We start from the raw sequence: 16,738 nt of genomic DNA on the forward strand, positions 1-16,738 counted from the left end.
CCTTCCTAGGGTTACTGTTAGGCTTAGGCCTAGGACTTTTAAAACCAGGAAGCCCTGGGCTCCAGGCACACTGCAGCTGCGAAAGGCATCCCAAGGGGAGCGCAAAAGTGACGCAACTTGGCTGCCACCACTGATATTTCCATGAGACCATCCCGAACCATAGGCTGATTTTCCTTCCAAGGCTTAAGGTTTGAGTTACGCCTAGGGTAAGGGTTCTATTAACCAGAAAGCCCTGAGTTCCAAGAACACAGCAGCTGCGAAGGACTAGCCAAGAAGAGCGCAAAAGTACCACAACATGCCTGCCTCCACAGCTTTTTCCTTGGGGACATGCCTAATTCCTGGCTGATTTGCCTTTCTCGTCTTAGGGTTGGGGTCCGGCCTAGGGCTAGGATTTTTAAAATCAGGAAGCCCTGAGTTCCAGGCACACTGCAGCTGTGAAAGGCATCCAAAAGGGAGTGCAAAAGTGCCACAACATGGCTGCTTTCACGGCTTTTTCCTTGGCAAGAAGCCTAACACCAGGCTGATTTACCTTCCCAGGGTTACTGTTAGGCTTAGGCCTAGGGCTAGGATTTTTAAAACTAGGAAGCCCTTAGCTCCAGGCACACTGCAGGTGTTCAAGGCATCCCAAGAGGAGTACAAAAGTGCAACAACATGGCAGCTTTCACAGCTTTTTCCTTGGCACCATCCCTATACCTAGGCTGATTTATCTGCCTAGGGTTAGGGTTAGGGTTCAGCCTAGGGCTTGGATTTTTTTAACCAGGAAGCCCTGAGTTCCAGGATTACTTCATCTGCCAAAGGCATCCCAAAGGCAGTGCAGAAGTGCCACAACATGGCTGCTTTCACGGCTTTTTCCTTGGCAAGAAGCCTAACACCAGGCTGAATTACCTTCCCAGGGTTACTGTTAGGTTTAGGCCCAGGGCTAGGATTTTTAAAACTAGGAAGCCCTGGGCTCCAGGCACACTGCAGCTGTTCAAGGCATCCCAAGGGGAGTACAAAAGTGCAACAACATGGCACCTTTCACAGCTTTTTCCTTGGCACCATCCCTATACCTAGGCTGATTTATCTGCCTAGGGTTAGGGTTAGGGTTCAGCCTAGGGCTTGGATTTCTTTAACCAGGAAGCCCTGAGTTCCAGGCTTACTTCATCTGCCAAAGGCATCCCAAAGGGAGTGCAGAAGTGCCACAACATGGCTGCTTTCACGGCTTTTCCCTTAGGAAGAACCCTAATACCCGGCTGATTTACCTTCCTAGGGTTACTGTTAGGCTTAGGCCTAGGACTTTTAAAACCAGGAAGCCCTGGGCTCCAGGCACACTGCAGCTGCGAAAGGCATCCCAAGGGGAGCGCAAAAGTGACGCAACTTGGCTGCCACCACTGATATTTCCATGAGACCATCCCGAACCATAGGCTGATTTTCCTTCCTAGGGTTAAGGTTTGAGTTACGCCTAGGGTAAGGGTTCTATTAACCAGAAAGCCCTGAGTTCCAAGAACACAGCAGCTGCGAAGGACTAGCCAAGAAGAGCGCAAAAGTACCACAACATGCCTGCCTCCACAGCTTTTTCCTTGGGGACATGCCTAATTCCTGGCTGATTTTCCTTTCTCGTCTTAGGGTTGGGGTCCGGCCTAGGGCTAGGATTTTTAAAATCAGGAAGCCCTGAGTTCCAGGCACACTGGAGCTGTGAAAGTCATCCTAAAGGGAGTGCAAAAGTGCCACAACATGGCTGCTTTCACGGCTTTTTCCTTGGCAAGAAGCCTAACACCAGGCTGATTTGCCTTCCCAGGGTTACTGTTAGGCTTAGGCCTATGGCTAGGATTTTTAAAACTAGGAAGCCCTTGGCTCCAGGCACACTGCAGCTGTTCAAGGCATCCCAAGAGGAGTACAAAAGTCCAACAACATGGCAGCTTTCACAGCTTTTTCCTTGGCACCATCCCTATACCTAGGCTGATTTATCTGCCTAGGGTTAGGGTTAGGGTTCAGCCTAGGGCTTGGATTTTTTTAACCAGGAAGCCCTGAGTTCCAGGCTTACTTCATCTGCCAAAGGCATCCCAAAGGCAGTGCAGAAGTGCCACAACATGGCTGCTTTCACGGCTTTTTCCTTGTCAAGAAGCCTAACACCAGGCTGATTTACCTTCCTAGTGTTACTGTTAGGCTTAGGCCTAGGGCTAGGATTTTTAAAACTAGGAAGCCCAGGGCTCCAGGCACACTGCAGCTGTTCAAGGCATCCCAAGGGGAGTACAAAAGTGCAACAACATGGCACCTTTCACAGCTTTTTCCTTGGCACCATCCCTATACCTAGGCTGATTTATCTGCCTAGGGTTAGGGTTAGGGTTCAGCCTAGGGCTTGGATTTCTTTAACCAGGAAGCCCTGAGTTCCAGGCTTACTTCATCTGCCAAAGGCATCCCAAAGGGAGTGCAGAAGTGCCACAACATGGCTGCTTTCACGGCTTTTCCCTTAGGAAGAACCCTAATACCCGGCTGATTTACCTTCCTAGGGTTACTGTTAGGCTTAGGCCTAGGACTTTTAAAACCAGGAAGCCCTGGGCTCCAGGCACACTGCAGCTGCGAAAGGCATCCCAAGGGGAGCGCAAAAGTGACGCAACTTGGCTGCCACCACTGATATTTCCATGAGACCATCCCGAACCATAGGCTGATTTTCCTTCCTAGGGTTAAGGTTTGAGTTACGCCTAGGGTAAGGGTTCTATTAACCAGAAAGCCCTGAGTTCCAAGAACACAGCAGCTGCGAAGGACTAGCCAAGAAGAGCGCAAAAGTACCACAACATGCCTGCCTCCACAGCTTTTTCCTTGGGGACATGCCTAATTCCTGGCTGATTTTCCTTTCTCGTCTTAGGGTTGGGGTCCGGCCTAGGGCTAGGATTTTTAAAATCAGGAAGCCCTGAGTTCCAGGCACACTGGAGCTGTGAAAGTCATCCTAAAGGGAGTGCAAAAGTGCCACAACATGGCTGCTTTCACGGCTTTTTCCTTGGCAAGAAGCCTAACACCAGGCTGATTTGCCTTCCCAGGGTTACTGTTAGGCTTAGGCCTATGGCTAGGATTTTTAAAACTAGGAAGCCCTTGGCTCCAGGCACACTGCAGCTGTTCAAGGCATCCCAAGAGGAGTACAAAAGTGCAACAACATGGCAGCTTTCACAGCTTTTTCCTTGGCACCATCCCTATACCTAGGCTGATTTATCTGCCTAGGGTTAGGGTTAGGGTTCAGCCTAGGGCTTGGATTTTTTTAACCAGGAAGCCCTGAGTTCCAGGCTTACTTCATCTGCCAAAGGCATCCCAAAGGCAGTGCAGAAGTGCCACAACATGGCTGCTTTCACGGCTTTTTCCTTGTCAAGAAGCCTAACACCAGGCTGATTTACCTTCCTAGTGTTACTGTTAGGCTTAGGCCTAGGGCTAGGATTTTTAAAACTAGGAAGCCCAGGGCTCCAGGCACACTGCAGCTGTTCAAGGCATCCCAAGGGGAGTACAAAAGTGCAACAACATGGCACCTTTCACAGCTTTTTCCTTGGCACCATCCCTATACCTAGGCTGATTTATCTGCCTAGGGTTAGGGTTAGGGTTCAGCCTAGGGCTTGGATTTCTTTAACCAGGAAGCCCTGAGTTCCAGGCTTACTTCATCTGCCAAAGGCATCCCAAAGGGAGTGCAGAAGTGCCACAACATGGCTGCTTTCACGGCTTTTCCCTTAGGAAGAACCCTAATACCCGGCTGATTTACCTTCCTAGGGTTACTGTTAGGCTTAGGCCTAGGACTTTTAAAACCAGGAAGCCCTGGGCTCCAGGCACACTGCAGCTGCGAAAGGCATCCCAAGGGGAGCGCAAAAGTGACGCAACTTGGCTGCCACCACTGATATTTCCATGAGACCATCCCGAACCATAGGCTGATTTTCCTTCCTAGGGTTAAGGTTTGAGTTACGCCTAGGGTAAGGGTTCTATTAACCAGAAAGCCCTGAGTTCCAAGAACACAGCAGCTGCGAAGGACTAGCCAAGAAGAGCGCAAAAGTACCACAACATGCCTGCCTCCACAGCTTTTTCCTTGGGGACATGCCTAATTCCTGGCTGATTTTCCTTTCTCGTCTTAGGGTTGGGGTCCGGCCTAGGGCTAGGATTTTTAAAATCAGGAAGCCCTGAGTTCCAGGCACACTGGAGCTGTGAAAGTCATCCTAAAGGGAGTGCAAAAGTGCCACAACATGGCTGCTTTCACGGCTTTTTCCTTGGCAAGAAGCCTAACACCAGGCTGATTTGCCTTCCCAGGGTTACTGTTAGGCTTAGGCCTATGGCTAGGATTTTTAAAACTAGGAAGCCCTTGGCTCCAGGCACACTGCAGCTGTTCAAGGCATCCCAAGAGGAGTACAAAAGTGCAACAACATGGCAGCTTTCACAGCTTTTTCCTTGGCACCATCCCTATACCTAGGCTGATTTATCTGCCTAGGGTTAGGGTTAGGGTTCAGCCTAGGGCTTGGATTTTTTTAACCAGGAAGCCCTGAGTTCCAGGCTTACTTCATCTGCCAAAGGCATCCCAAAGGCAGTGCAGAAGTGCCACAACATGGCTGCTTTCACGGCTTTTTCCTTGGCAAGAAGCCTAACACCAGGCTGATTTACCTTCCCAGGGTTACTGTTAGGCTTAGGCCTAGGGCTACGATTTTTAAAACTAGGAAGCCCTGGGCTCCAGGCACACTGCAGCTGTTCAAGGCATCCCAAGGGGAGTACAAAAGTGCAACAACATGGCAGCTTTCACAGCTTTTTCCTTGGCACCATCCCTATACCTAGGCTGATTTATCTGCCTAGGGTTAGGGTTAGGGTTCAGCCTAGGGCTTGGATTTCTTTAACCAGGAAGCCCTGAGTTCCAGGCTTACTTCATCTGCCAAAGGCATCCCAAAGGGAGTGCAGAAGTGCCACAACATGGCTGCTTTCACGGCTTTTCCCTTAGGAAGAACCCTAATACCCGGCTGATTTACCTTCCTAGGGTTACTGTTAGGCTTAGGCCTAGGACTTTTAAAACCAGGAAGCCCTGGGCTCCAGGCACACTGCAGCTGCGAAAGGCATCCCAAGGGGAGCGCAAAAGTGACGCAACTTGGCTGCCACCACTGATATTTCCATGAGACCATCCCGAACCATAGGCTGATTTTCCTTCCTAGGCTTAAGGTTTGAGTTACGCCTAGGGTAAGGGTTCTATTAACCAGAAAGCCCTGAGTTCCAAGAACACAACAGCTGCGAAGGACTAGCCAAGAAGAGCGCAAAAGTACCACAACATGCCTGCCTCCACAGCTTTTTCCTTGTGGACATGCCTAATTCCTGGCTGATTTGCCTTTCTCGTCTTAGGGTTGGGGTTCGGCCTAGGGCTAGGATTTTTAAAATCAGGAAGCCCTGAGTTCCAGGCACACTGGAGCTGTGAAAGGCATCCAAAAGGGAGTGCAAAAGTGCCACAACATGGCTGCTTTCACGGCTTTTTCCTTGGCAAGAAGCCTAACACAAGGCTGATTTCCCTTCCCAGGGTTACTGTTAGGCTTAGGCCTAGGGTTAGGATTTTTAAAACTAGGAAGCCCTTAGCTCCAGGCACACTGCAGCTGTTCAAGGCATCCCAAGAGGAGTACAAAAGTGCAACAACATGGCAGCTTTCACAGCTTTTTCTTTGGCACCATCCCTATACCTAGGCTGATTTATCTGCCTAGGGTTAGGGTTAGGGTTCAGCCTAGGGCTTGGATTTTTTTAACCAGGAAGCCCTGAGTTCCAGGCTTACTTCATCTGCCAAAGGTATCCAAAAGGGAGTGCAGAAGTGCCACAACATGGCTGCTTTCACGGCTTTTTCCTTGGCAAGAAGCCTAACACCAGGCTGATTTACCTTCCCAGGGTTACTGTTAGGCTTAGGCCTAGGGCTAGGATTTTTAAAACTAGGAAGCCCTTGGCTCCAGGCACACTGCAGCTGTTCAAGGCATCCCAAGAGGAGTACAAAAGTGCAACAACATGGCAGCTTTCACAGCTTTTTCCTTGGCACCATCCCTATACCTAGGCTGATTTATCTGCCTAGGGTTAGGGTTAGGGTTCAGCCTAGGGCTTGGATTTCTTTAACCAGGAAGCCCTGAGTTCCAGGCTTACTTCATCTGCCAAAGGCATCCCAAAGGGAGTGCAGAAGTGCCACAACATGGCTGCTTTCACGGCTTTTCCCTTAGGAAGAACCCTAATACCCGGCTGATTTACCTTCCTAGGGTTACTGTTAGGCTTAGGCCTAGGACTTTTAAAACCAGGAAGCCCTGGGCTCCAGGCACACTGCAGCTGCAAAAGGCATCCCAAGGGGAGCGCAAAAGTGACGCAACTTGGCTGCCACCACTGATATTTCCATGAGACCAATCCGAACCATAGGCTGATTTTCCTTCCTAGGGTTAAGGTTTGGGATACGCCTAGGGTAAGGGCTCTATTAACCAGAAAGCCCTGAGTTCCAAGAACACAGCAGCTGTGAAGGACTACCCAAGAAGAGCGCAAAAGTACCACAACATGCCTGCCTCCACAGCTTTTTCCTTGGGGACATGCCTAATTCCTGGCTGATTTGCCTTTCTCGTCTTAGGGTTGGGGTTCGGCCTAGGGCTAGGATTTTTAAAATCAGGAAGCCCTGAGTTCCAGGCACACTGGAGCTGTGAAAGGCATCCAAAAGGGAGTGCAAAAGTGCCACAACATGGCTGCTTTCACGGCTTTTTCCTTGGCAAGAAGCCTAACACCAGGCTGATTTACCTTCCTAGGATTACTGTTAGGATTAGGCCTAGGGCTAGGATTTTTAAAACTAGGAAGCCCTGGCCTCCAGGCACACTGCAGCTGTTCAAGGCATCCCAAGGGGAGTACAAAAGTGCAACAACATGGCAGCTTTCACAGCTTTTTCCTTGGCACCATCCCTATACCTAGGCGGATTTATCTGCCTAGGGTTAGGGTTAGGGTTCAGCCTAGGGCTTGGATTTTTTTAACCAGGAAGCCCTGAGTTCCAGGCTTACTTCATCTGCCAAAGGCATCCCAAATGCAGTGCAGAAGTGCCACAACATGGCTGCTTTCACGGCTTTTTCCTTGGCAAGAAGCCTAACACCAGGCTGATTTACCTTCCCAGGGTTACTGTTAGGCTTAGGCCTAGGGCTAGGATTTTTAAAACTAGGAAGCCCTGGGCTCCAGGCACACTGCAGCTGTTCAAGGCATCCCAAGGGGAGTACAAAAGTGCAACAACATGGCAGCTTTCACAGCTTTTTCCTTGGCACCATCCCTATACCTAGGCTGATTTATCTGCCTAGGGTTAGGGTTAGGGTTCAGCCTAGGGCTTGGATTTCTTTAACCAGGAAGCCCTGAGTTCCAGGCTTACTTCATCTGCCAAAGGCATCCCAAAGGGAGTGCAGAAGTGCCACAACATGGCTGCTTTCACGGCTTTTCCCTTAGGAAGGACCCTAATACCCGGCTGATTTACCTTCCTAGGGTTACTGTTAGGCTTAGGCCTAGGACTTTTAAAACCAGGAAGCCCTGGGCTCCAGGCACACTGCAGCTGCGAAAGGCATCCCAAGGGGAGCGCAAAAGTGACGCAACTTGGCTGCCACCACTGATATTTCCATGAGACCATCCCGAACCATAGGCTGATTTTCCTTCCTAGGGTTAAGGTTTGAGTTACGCCTAGGGTAAGGGTTCTATTAACCAGAAAGCCCTGAGTTCCAAGAACACAGCAGCTGCGAAGGACTAGCCAAGAAGAGCGCAAAAGTAGCACAACATGCCTGCCTCCACAGCTTTTTCCTTGGGGACATGCCTAATTCCTGGCTGATTTGCCTTTCTCGTCTTAGGGTTGGGGTTCGGCCTAGGGCTAGGATTTTTAAAATCAGGAAGCCCTGAGTTCCAGGCACACTGGAGCTGTGAAAGGCATCCAAAAGGGAGTGCAAAAGCGCCACAACATGGCTGCTTTCACGGCTTTTTCCTTGGCAAGAAGCCTAACACCAGGCTGATTTACCTTCCCAGGGTTACTGTTAGGCTTAGGCCTAGGGCTAGGATTTTTAAAACCAGGAAGCCCTGGGCTCCAGGCACACTGCAGCTGTTCAAGGCATCCCAAGGGGAGTACAAAAGTCCAACAACATGGCAGCTTTCACAGCTTTTTCCTTGGCACCATCCCTATACCTAGGCTGATTTATCTGCCTAGGGTTAGGGTTAGGGTTCAGCCTAGGGCTTGGATTTCTTTAACCAGGAAGCCCTGAGTTCCAGGCTTACTTCATCTGCCAAAGGCATCCCAAAGGGAGTGCAGAAGTGCCACAACATGGCTGCTTTCACGGCTTTTCCCTTAGGAAGAACCCTAATACCCGGCTGATTTACCTTCCTAGGGTTACTGTTAGGCTTAGGCCTAGGACTTTTAAAACCAGGAAGCCCTGGGCTCCAGGCACACTGCAGCTGCGAAAGGCATCCCAAGGGGAGCGCAAAAGTGACGCAACTTGGCTGCCACCACTGATATTTCCATGAGACCATCCCGAACCATAGGCTGATTTTCCTTCCTAGGCTTAAGGTTTGAGTTACGCCTAGGGTAAGGGTTCTATTAACCAGAAAGCCCTGAGTTCCAAGAACACAGCAGCTGCGAAGGACTAGCCAAGAAGAGCGCAAAAGTACCACAACATGCCTGCCTCCACAGCTTTTTCCTTGGGGACATGCCTAATTCCTGGCTGATTTGCCTTTCTCGTCTTAGGGTTGGGGTTCGGTCTAGGGCTAGGATTTTTAAAATCAGGAAGCCCTGAGTTCCAGGCACACTGGAGCTGTGAAAGGCATCCAAAAGGGAGTGCAAAAGTGCCACAACATGGCTGCTTTCACGGCTTTTTCCTTGGCAAGATGCCTAACACCAGGCTGATTTACCTTCCCAGGGTTACTGTTAGGCTTAGGCCTAGGGCTAGGATTTTTAAAACTAGGAAGCCCTGGCCTCCAGGCACACTGCAGCTGTTCAAGGCATCCCAAGGGGAGTACAAAAGTGCAACAACATGGCAGCTTTCACAGCTTTTTCCTTGGCACCATCCCTATACCTAGGCTGATTTATCTGCCTAGGGTTAGGGTTAGGGTTCAGCCTAGGGCTTGGATTTCTTTAACCAGGAAGCCCTGAGTTCCAGGCTTACTTCATCTGCCAAAGGCATCCCAAAGGGAGTGCAGAAGTGCCACAACATGGCTGCTTTCACGGCTTTTCCCTTAGGAAGAACCCTAATACCCGGCTGATTTACCTTCCTAGGGTTACTGTTATGCTTAGGCCTAGGACTTTTAAAACCAGGAAGCCCTGGGCTCCAGGCACACTGCAGCTGCAAAAGGCATCCCAAGGGGAGCGCAAAAGTGACGCAACTTGGCTGCCACCACTGATATTTCCATGAGACCAATCCGAACCATAGGCTGATTTTCCTTCCTAGGGTTAAGGTTTGAGTTACGCCTAGGGTAAGGGCTCTATTAACCAGAAAGCCCTGAGTTCCAAGAACACAGCAGCTGCGAAGAACTAGCCAAGAAGAGCGCAATAGTACCACAACATGCCTGGCTCCACAGCTTTTTCCTTGGGGACATGCCTAATTCCTGGCTGATTTGCCTTTCTCGTCTTAGGGTTGGGGTTCGGCCTAGGGCTAGGATTTTTAAAATCAGGAAGCCCTGAGTTCCAGGCACACTGCAGCTGTGAAAGGCATCCCAAAGGGAGTGCAGAAGTGCCACAACATGGCTGCTTTCACGGCTTTTTCCTTGGCAAGAAGCCTAACACCAGGCTGATTTACCTTCCCAGGGTTACTGTTAGGCTTAGGCCTAGGGCTAGGATTTTTAAAACTAGGAAGCCCTGGGCTCCAGGCACACTGCAGCTGTTCAAGGCATCCCAAGGGGAGTACAAAAGTGCAACAACATGGCAGCTTTCACAGCTTTTTCCTTGGCACCATCCCTATACCTAGGCTGATTTATCTGCCTAGGGTTAGGGTTAGGGTTCAGCCTAGGGCTTGGATTTCTTTAACCAGGAAGCCCTGAGTTCCAGGCTTACTTCATCTGCCAAAGGCATCCCAAAGGGAGTGCAGAAGTGCCACAACATGGCTGCTTTCACGGCTTTTCCCTTAGGAAGGACCCTAATACCCGGCTGATTTACCTTCCTAGGGTTACTGTTAGGCTTAGGCCTAGGACTTTTAAAACCAGGAAGCCCTGGGCTCCAGGCACACTGCAGCTGCGAAAGGCATCCCAAGGGGAGCGCAAAAGTGACGCAACTTGGCTGCCACCACTGATATTTCCATGAGACCAATCCGAACCATAGGCTGATTTTCCTTCCTAGGCTTAAGGTTTGAGTTACGCCTAGGGTAAGGGTTCTATTAACCAGAAAGCCCTGAGTTCCAAGAACACAGCAGCTGCGAAGGACTACCCAAGAAGAGCGCAAAAGTAGCACAACATGCCTGCCTCCACAGCTTTTTCCTTGGGGACATGCCTAATTCCTGGCTGATTTGCCTTTCTCGTCTTAGGGTTGGGGTCCGGTCTAGGGCTAGGATTTTTAAAATCAGGAAGCCCTGAGTTCCAGGCACATTGGAGCTGTGAAAGGCATCCAAAAGGGAGTGCAAAAGTGCCACAACATGGCTGCTTTCACGGCTTTTTCCTTGGCAAGAAGCCTAACACCAGGCTGATTTACCTTCCCAGGGTTACTGTTAGGCTTAGGCCTAGGGCTAGGATTTTTAAAACTAGGAAGCCCTTGGCTCCAGGCACACTGCAGCTGTTCAAGGCATCCCAAGAGGAGTACAAAAGTGCAACAACATGGCAGCTTTCACAGCTTTTTCCTTGGCACCATCCCTATACCTAGGCTGATTTATCTGCCTAGGGTTAGGGTTAGGGTTCAGCCTAGGGCTTGGATTTTTTTAACCAGGAAGCCCTGAGTTCCAGGCTTACTTCATCTGCCAAAGGCATCCCAAAGGCAGTGCAGAAGTGCCACAACATGGCTGCTTTCACAGCTTTTTCCTTGGCAAGAAGCCTAACACCAGGCTGATTTACCTTCCCAGGGTTACTGTTAGGCTTAGGCCTAGGGCTAGGATTTTTAAAACTAGGAAGCCCTGGGCTCCAGGCACACTGCAGCTGTTCAAGGCATCCCAAGGGGAGTACAAAAGTGCAACAACATGGCAGCTTTCACAGCTTTTTCCTTGGCACCATCCCTATACCTAGGCTGATTTATCTGCCTAGGGTTAGGGTTAGGGTTTAGCCTAGGGCTTGGATTTCTTTAACCAGGAAGCCCTGAGTTCCAGGCTTACTTCATCTGCCAAAGGCATCCCAAAGGGAGTGCAGAAGTGCCACAACATGGCTGCTTTCACGGCTTTTCCCTTAGGAAGAACCCTAATACCCGGCTGATTTACCTTCCTAGGGTTACTGTTAGGCTTAGGCCTAGAACTTTTAAAACCAGGAAGCCCTGGGCTCCAGGCACACTGCAGCTGCAAAAGGCATCCCAAGGGGAGCGCAAAAGTGACGCAACTTGGCTGCCACCACTGATATTTCCATGAGACCAATCCGAACCATAGGCTGATTTTCCTTCCTAGGGTTAAGGTTTGAGTTACGCCTAGGGTAAGGGCTCTATTAACCAGCAAGCCCTGAGTTCCAAGAACACAGCAGCTGCGAAGAACTTGCCAAGAAGAGCGCAATAGTAGCACAACATGCCTGCCTCCACAGCTTTTTCCTTGGGGACATGCCTAATTCCTGGCTGATTTGCCTTTCTCGTCTTAGGGTTGGGGTTCGGCCTAGGGCTAGGATTTTTAAAATCAGGAAGCCCTGAGTTCCAGGCACACTGCAGCTGTGAAAGGCATCCAAAAGGGAGTGCAAAAGTGCCACAACATGGCTGCTTTCACGGCTTTTTCCTTGGCAAGAAGCCTAACACCAGGCTGATTTACCTTCCTAGGATTACTGTTAGGCTTAGGCCTAGGGCTAGGATTTTTAAAACTAGGAAGCCCTGGGCTCCAGGCACACTGCAGCTGTTCAAGGCATCCCAAGGGGAGTACAAAAGTGCAACAACATGGCAGCTTTCACAGCTTTTTCCTTGGCACCATCCCTATACCTAGGCTGATTTATCTGCCTAGGGTTAGGGTTAGGGTTCAGCCTAGGGCTTGGATTTTTTTAACCAGGAAGCCCTGAGTTCCAGGCTTACTTCATCTGCCAAAGGCATCCCAAAGGCAGTGCAGAAGTGCCACAACATGGCTGCTTTCACGGCTTTTTCCTTGGCAAGAAGCCTAACACCAGGCTGATTTACCTTCCCAGGGTTACTGTTAGGCTTAGGCCTAGGGCTAGGATTTTTAAAACTAGGAAGCCCTGGGCTCCAGGCACACTGCAGCTGTTCAAGGCATCCCAAGGGGAGTACAAAAGTCCAACAACATGGCAGCTTTCACAGCTTTTTCCTTGGCACCATCCCTATACCTAGGCTGATTTATCTGCCTAGGGTTAGGGTTAGGCTTCAGCCTAGGGCTTGGATTTCTTTAACCAGGAAGCCCTGAGTTCCAGGCTTACTTCATCTGCCAAAGGCATCCCAAAGGGAGTGCAGAAGTGCCACAACATGGCTGCTTTCACCTGCTTTTCCCTTAGGAAGGACCCTAATACCCGGCTGATTTACCTTCCTAGGGTTACTGTTAGGCTTAGGCCTAGGACTTTTAAAACCAGGAAGCCCTGGGCTCCAGGCACACTGCAGCTGCAAAAGGCATCCCAAGGGGAGCGCAAAAGTGACGCAACTTGGCTGCCACCACTGATATTTCCATGAGACCATCCCGAACCATAGGCTGATTTTCCTTCCTAGGGTTAAGGTTTGAGTTACGCCTAGGGTAAGGGTTCTATTAACCAGAAAGCCCTGAGTTCCAAGAACACAGCAGCTGCGAAGGACTACCCAAGAAGAGCGCAAAAGTACCACAACATGCCTGCCTCCACAGCTTTTTCCTTGGGGACATGCCAAATTCCTGGCTGATTTGCCTTTCTCGTCTTAGGGTTGGGGTTCGGCCTAGGGCTAGGATTTTTAAAATCAGGAAGCCCTGAGTTCCAGGCACACTGGAGCTGTGAAAGGCATCCAAAAGGGAGTGCAAAAGTGCCACAACATGGCTGCTTTCACGGCTTTTTCCTTGGCAAGAAGCCTAACACCAGGCTGATTTACCTTCCCAGGGTTACTGTTAGGCTTAGGCCTAGGGCTAGGATTTTTAAAACTAGGAAGCCCTGGGCTCCAGGCACACTGCAGCTGTTCAAGGCATCCCAAGGGGAGTACAAAAGTGCAACAACATGGCAGCTTTCACAGCTTTTTCCTTGGCACCATCCCTATACCTAGGCTGATTTATCTGCCTAGGGTTAGGGTTAGGGTTCAGCCTAGGGCTTGGATTTCTTTAACCAGGAAGCCCTGAGTTCCAGGCTTACTTCATCTGCCAAAGGCATCCCAAAGGGAGTGCAGAAGTGCCACAACATGGCTGCTTTCACGGCTTTTCCCTTAGGAAGAACCCTAATACCAGGCTGATTTACCTTCCCAGGGTTACTGTTAGGCTTAGGCCTAGGGCTAGGATTTTTAAAATCAGGAAGCCCTGAGTTCCAGGCACACTGGAGCTGTTCAAGGCATCCCAAGGGGAGTACAAAAGTGCAACAACATGGCAGCTTTCACAGCTTTTTCCTTGGCACCATCCCTATACCTAGGCTGATTTATCTGCCTAGGGTTAGGGTTAGGGTTCAGCCTAGGGCTTGGATTTCTTTAACCAGGAAGCCCTGAGTTCCAGGCTTACTTCATCTGCCAAAGGCATCCCAAAGGGAGTGCAGAAGTGCCACAACATGGCTGCTTTCACGGCTTTTCCCTTAGGAAGAACCCTAATACCCGGCTGATTTACCTTCCTAGGGTTACTGTTAGGCTTAGGCCTAGGACTTTTAAAACCAGGAAGCCCTGGGCTCCAGGCACACTGCAGCTGCGAAAGGCATCCCAAGGGGAGCGCAAAAGTGACGCAACTTGGCTGCCACCACTGATATTTCCATGAGACCATCCCGAACCATAGGCTGATTTTCCTTCCTAGGGTTAAGGTTTGAGTTACGCCTAGGGTAAGGGTTCTATTAACCAGAAAGCCCTGAGTTCCAAGAACACAGCAGCTGTGAAGGACTACCCAAGAAGAGCGCAAAAGTAGCACAACATGCCTGCCTCCACAGCTTATTCCTTGGGGACATGCCTAATTCCTGGCTGATTTGCCTTTCTCGTCTTAGGGTTGGGGTTCGGCCTAGGGCTAGGATTTTTAAAATCAGGAAGCCCTGAGTTCCAGGCACACTGGAGCTGTGAAAGGCATCCAAAAGGGAGTGCAAAAGTGCCACAACATGGCTGCTTTCACGGCTTTTTCCTTGGCAAGAAGCCTAACACCAGGCTGATTTCCCTTCCCAGGGTTACTGTTAGGCTTAGGCCTCGGGCTAGGATTTTTAAAACTAGGAAGCCCTTAGCTCCAGGCGCACTGCAGCTGTTTAAGGCATCCCAAGGGGAGTACAAAAGTGCAACAACATGGCAGCTTTCACAGCTTTTTCCTTGGCACCATCCCTATACCTAGGCTGATTTATCTGCCTAGGGTTAGGGTTAGGGTTCAGCCTAGGGCTTGGATTTCTTTAACCAGGAAGCCCTGAGTTCCAGGCTTACTTCATCTGCCAAAGGCATCCCAAAGGGAGTGCAGAAGTGCCACAACATGGCTGCTTTCACGTCTTTTCCCTTAGGAAGAACCCTAATACCCGGCTGATTTGCCTTCCTAGGGTTACTGTTAGGCTTAGGCCTAGGACTTTTAAAACCAGGAAGCCCTGGGCTCCAGGCACACTGCAGCTGCGAAAGGCATCCCAAGGGGAGCGCAAAAGTGACGCAACTTGGCTGCCACCACTGATATTTCCATGAGACCATCCCGAACCATAGGCTGATTTTCCTTCTTAGGGTTTAGGTTTGGGATACGCCTAGGGTAAGGGTTCTATTAACCAGAAAGCCCTGAGTTCCAAGAACACAGCAGCTGCGAAGGACTAGCCAAGAAGAGCGCAAAAGTACCACAACATGCCTGCCTCCACAGCTTTTTCCTTGTGGACATGCCTAATTCCTGGCTGATTTGCCTTTCTCGTCTTAGGGTTGGGGTTCGGCCTAGGGCTAGGATTTTTAAAATCAGGAAGCCCTGAGTTCCAGGCACACTGGAGCTGTGAAAGGCATCCAAAAGGGAGTGCAAAAGTGCCACAACATGGCTGCTTTCACGGCTTTTTCCTTGGCAAGAAGCCTAACACCAGGCTGATTTCCCTTCCCAGGGTTACTGTTAGGCTTAGGCCTAGGGCTAGGATTTTTAAAACTAGGAAGCCCTGGGCTCCAGGCACACTGCAGCTGTTCAAGGCATCCCAAGGGGAGTACAAAAGTGCAACAACATGGCAGCTTTCACAGCTTTTTCCTTGGCACCATCCCTATACCTAGGCTGATTTATCTGCCTAGGGTTAGGGTTAGGGTTCAGCCTAGGGCTTGGATTTCTTTAACCAGGAAGCCCTGAGTTCCAGGCTTACTTCATCTGCCAAAGGCATCCCAAAGGGAGTGCAGAAGTGCCACAACATGGCTGCTTTCACGGCTTTTTCCTTGGCAAGAAGCCTAATACCAGGCTGATTTACCTTCCCAGGGTTACTGTTAGGCTTAGGCCTAGGGGTAGGATTTTTAAAATCAGGAAGCCCTGAGTTCCAGGCACACTGCAGCTGTGAAAGTCATCCCAAGGGGAGTACAAAAGTGCAACAACATGGCAGCTTTCACAGCTTTTTCCTTGGCACCATCCCTATACCTAGGCTGATTTATCTGCCTAGGGTTAGGGTTAGGGTTCAGCCTAGGGCTTGGATTTCTTTAACCAGGAAGCCCTGAGTTCCAGGCTTACTTCATCTGCCAAAGGCATCCCAAAGGGAGTGCAGAAGTGCCACAACATGGCTGCTTTCACGGCTTTTTCCTTGCAAGAAGCATAAAACCAGGCTGATTTTCCTTCCCAGGGTTCCTGTTAGGCTTAGGCCTAGGACTTTTAAAACCAGGAAGCCCTGGGCTCCAGGCACACTGCAGCTGTTCAAGGCATCCCAAGGGGAGTACAAAAGTGCAACAACATGGCAGCTTTCACAGCTTTTTCCTTGGCACCATCCCTATACCTAGGCTGATTTATCTGCCTAGGGTTAGGGTTAGGGTTCAGCCTAGGGCTTGGATTTCTTTAACCAGGAAGCCCTGAGTTCCAGGCTTACTTCACCTGCCAAAGGCATCCCAACGGGAGCGCAGAAGTGCCACAACATGGCTGCTTTCACGGCTTTTTCCTTGGCAAGAAGCCTAACACCAGGCTGATTTACCTTCCTAGGGTTACTGTTAGGCTTAGGCCTAGGGCTAGGATTTTTAAAACTAGGAAGCCCTGGGCTCCAGGCACACTGCAGCTGTTCAAGGCATCCCAAGGGGAGTACAAAAGTGCAACAACATGGCAGCTTTCACAGCTTTTTCCTTGGCACCATCCCTATACCTAGGCTGATTTATCTGCCTAGGGTTAGGGTTAGGGTTCAGCCTAGGGCTTGGATTTCTTTAACCAGGAAGCCCTGAGTTCCAGGCTTACTTCATCTGCCAAAGGCATCCCAAAGGGAGTGCAGAAGTGCCACAACATGGCTGCTTTCACGGCTTTTTCCTTGCAAGAAGCATAAAATCAGGCTGATTTACCTTCCCAGGGTTCCTGTTATGCTTAGGCCTATGACTTTTAAAACCAGGAAGCCCTGGGCTCCAGGCACACTGCAGCTGCGAAAGGCATCCCAAGGG

Source organism: Ammospiza nelsoni, chromosome 28, assembly GCF_027579445.1.
Source record: "Ammospiza nelsoni isolate bAmmNel1 chromosome 28, bAmmNel1.pri, whole genome shotgun sequence".
Lineage (NCBI taxonomy): Eukaryota > Metazoa > Chordata > Aves > Passeriformes > Passerellidae > Ammospiza > Ammospiza nelsoni.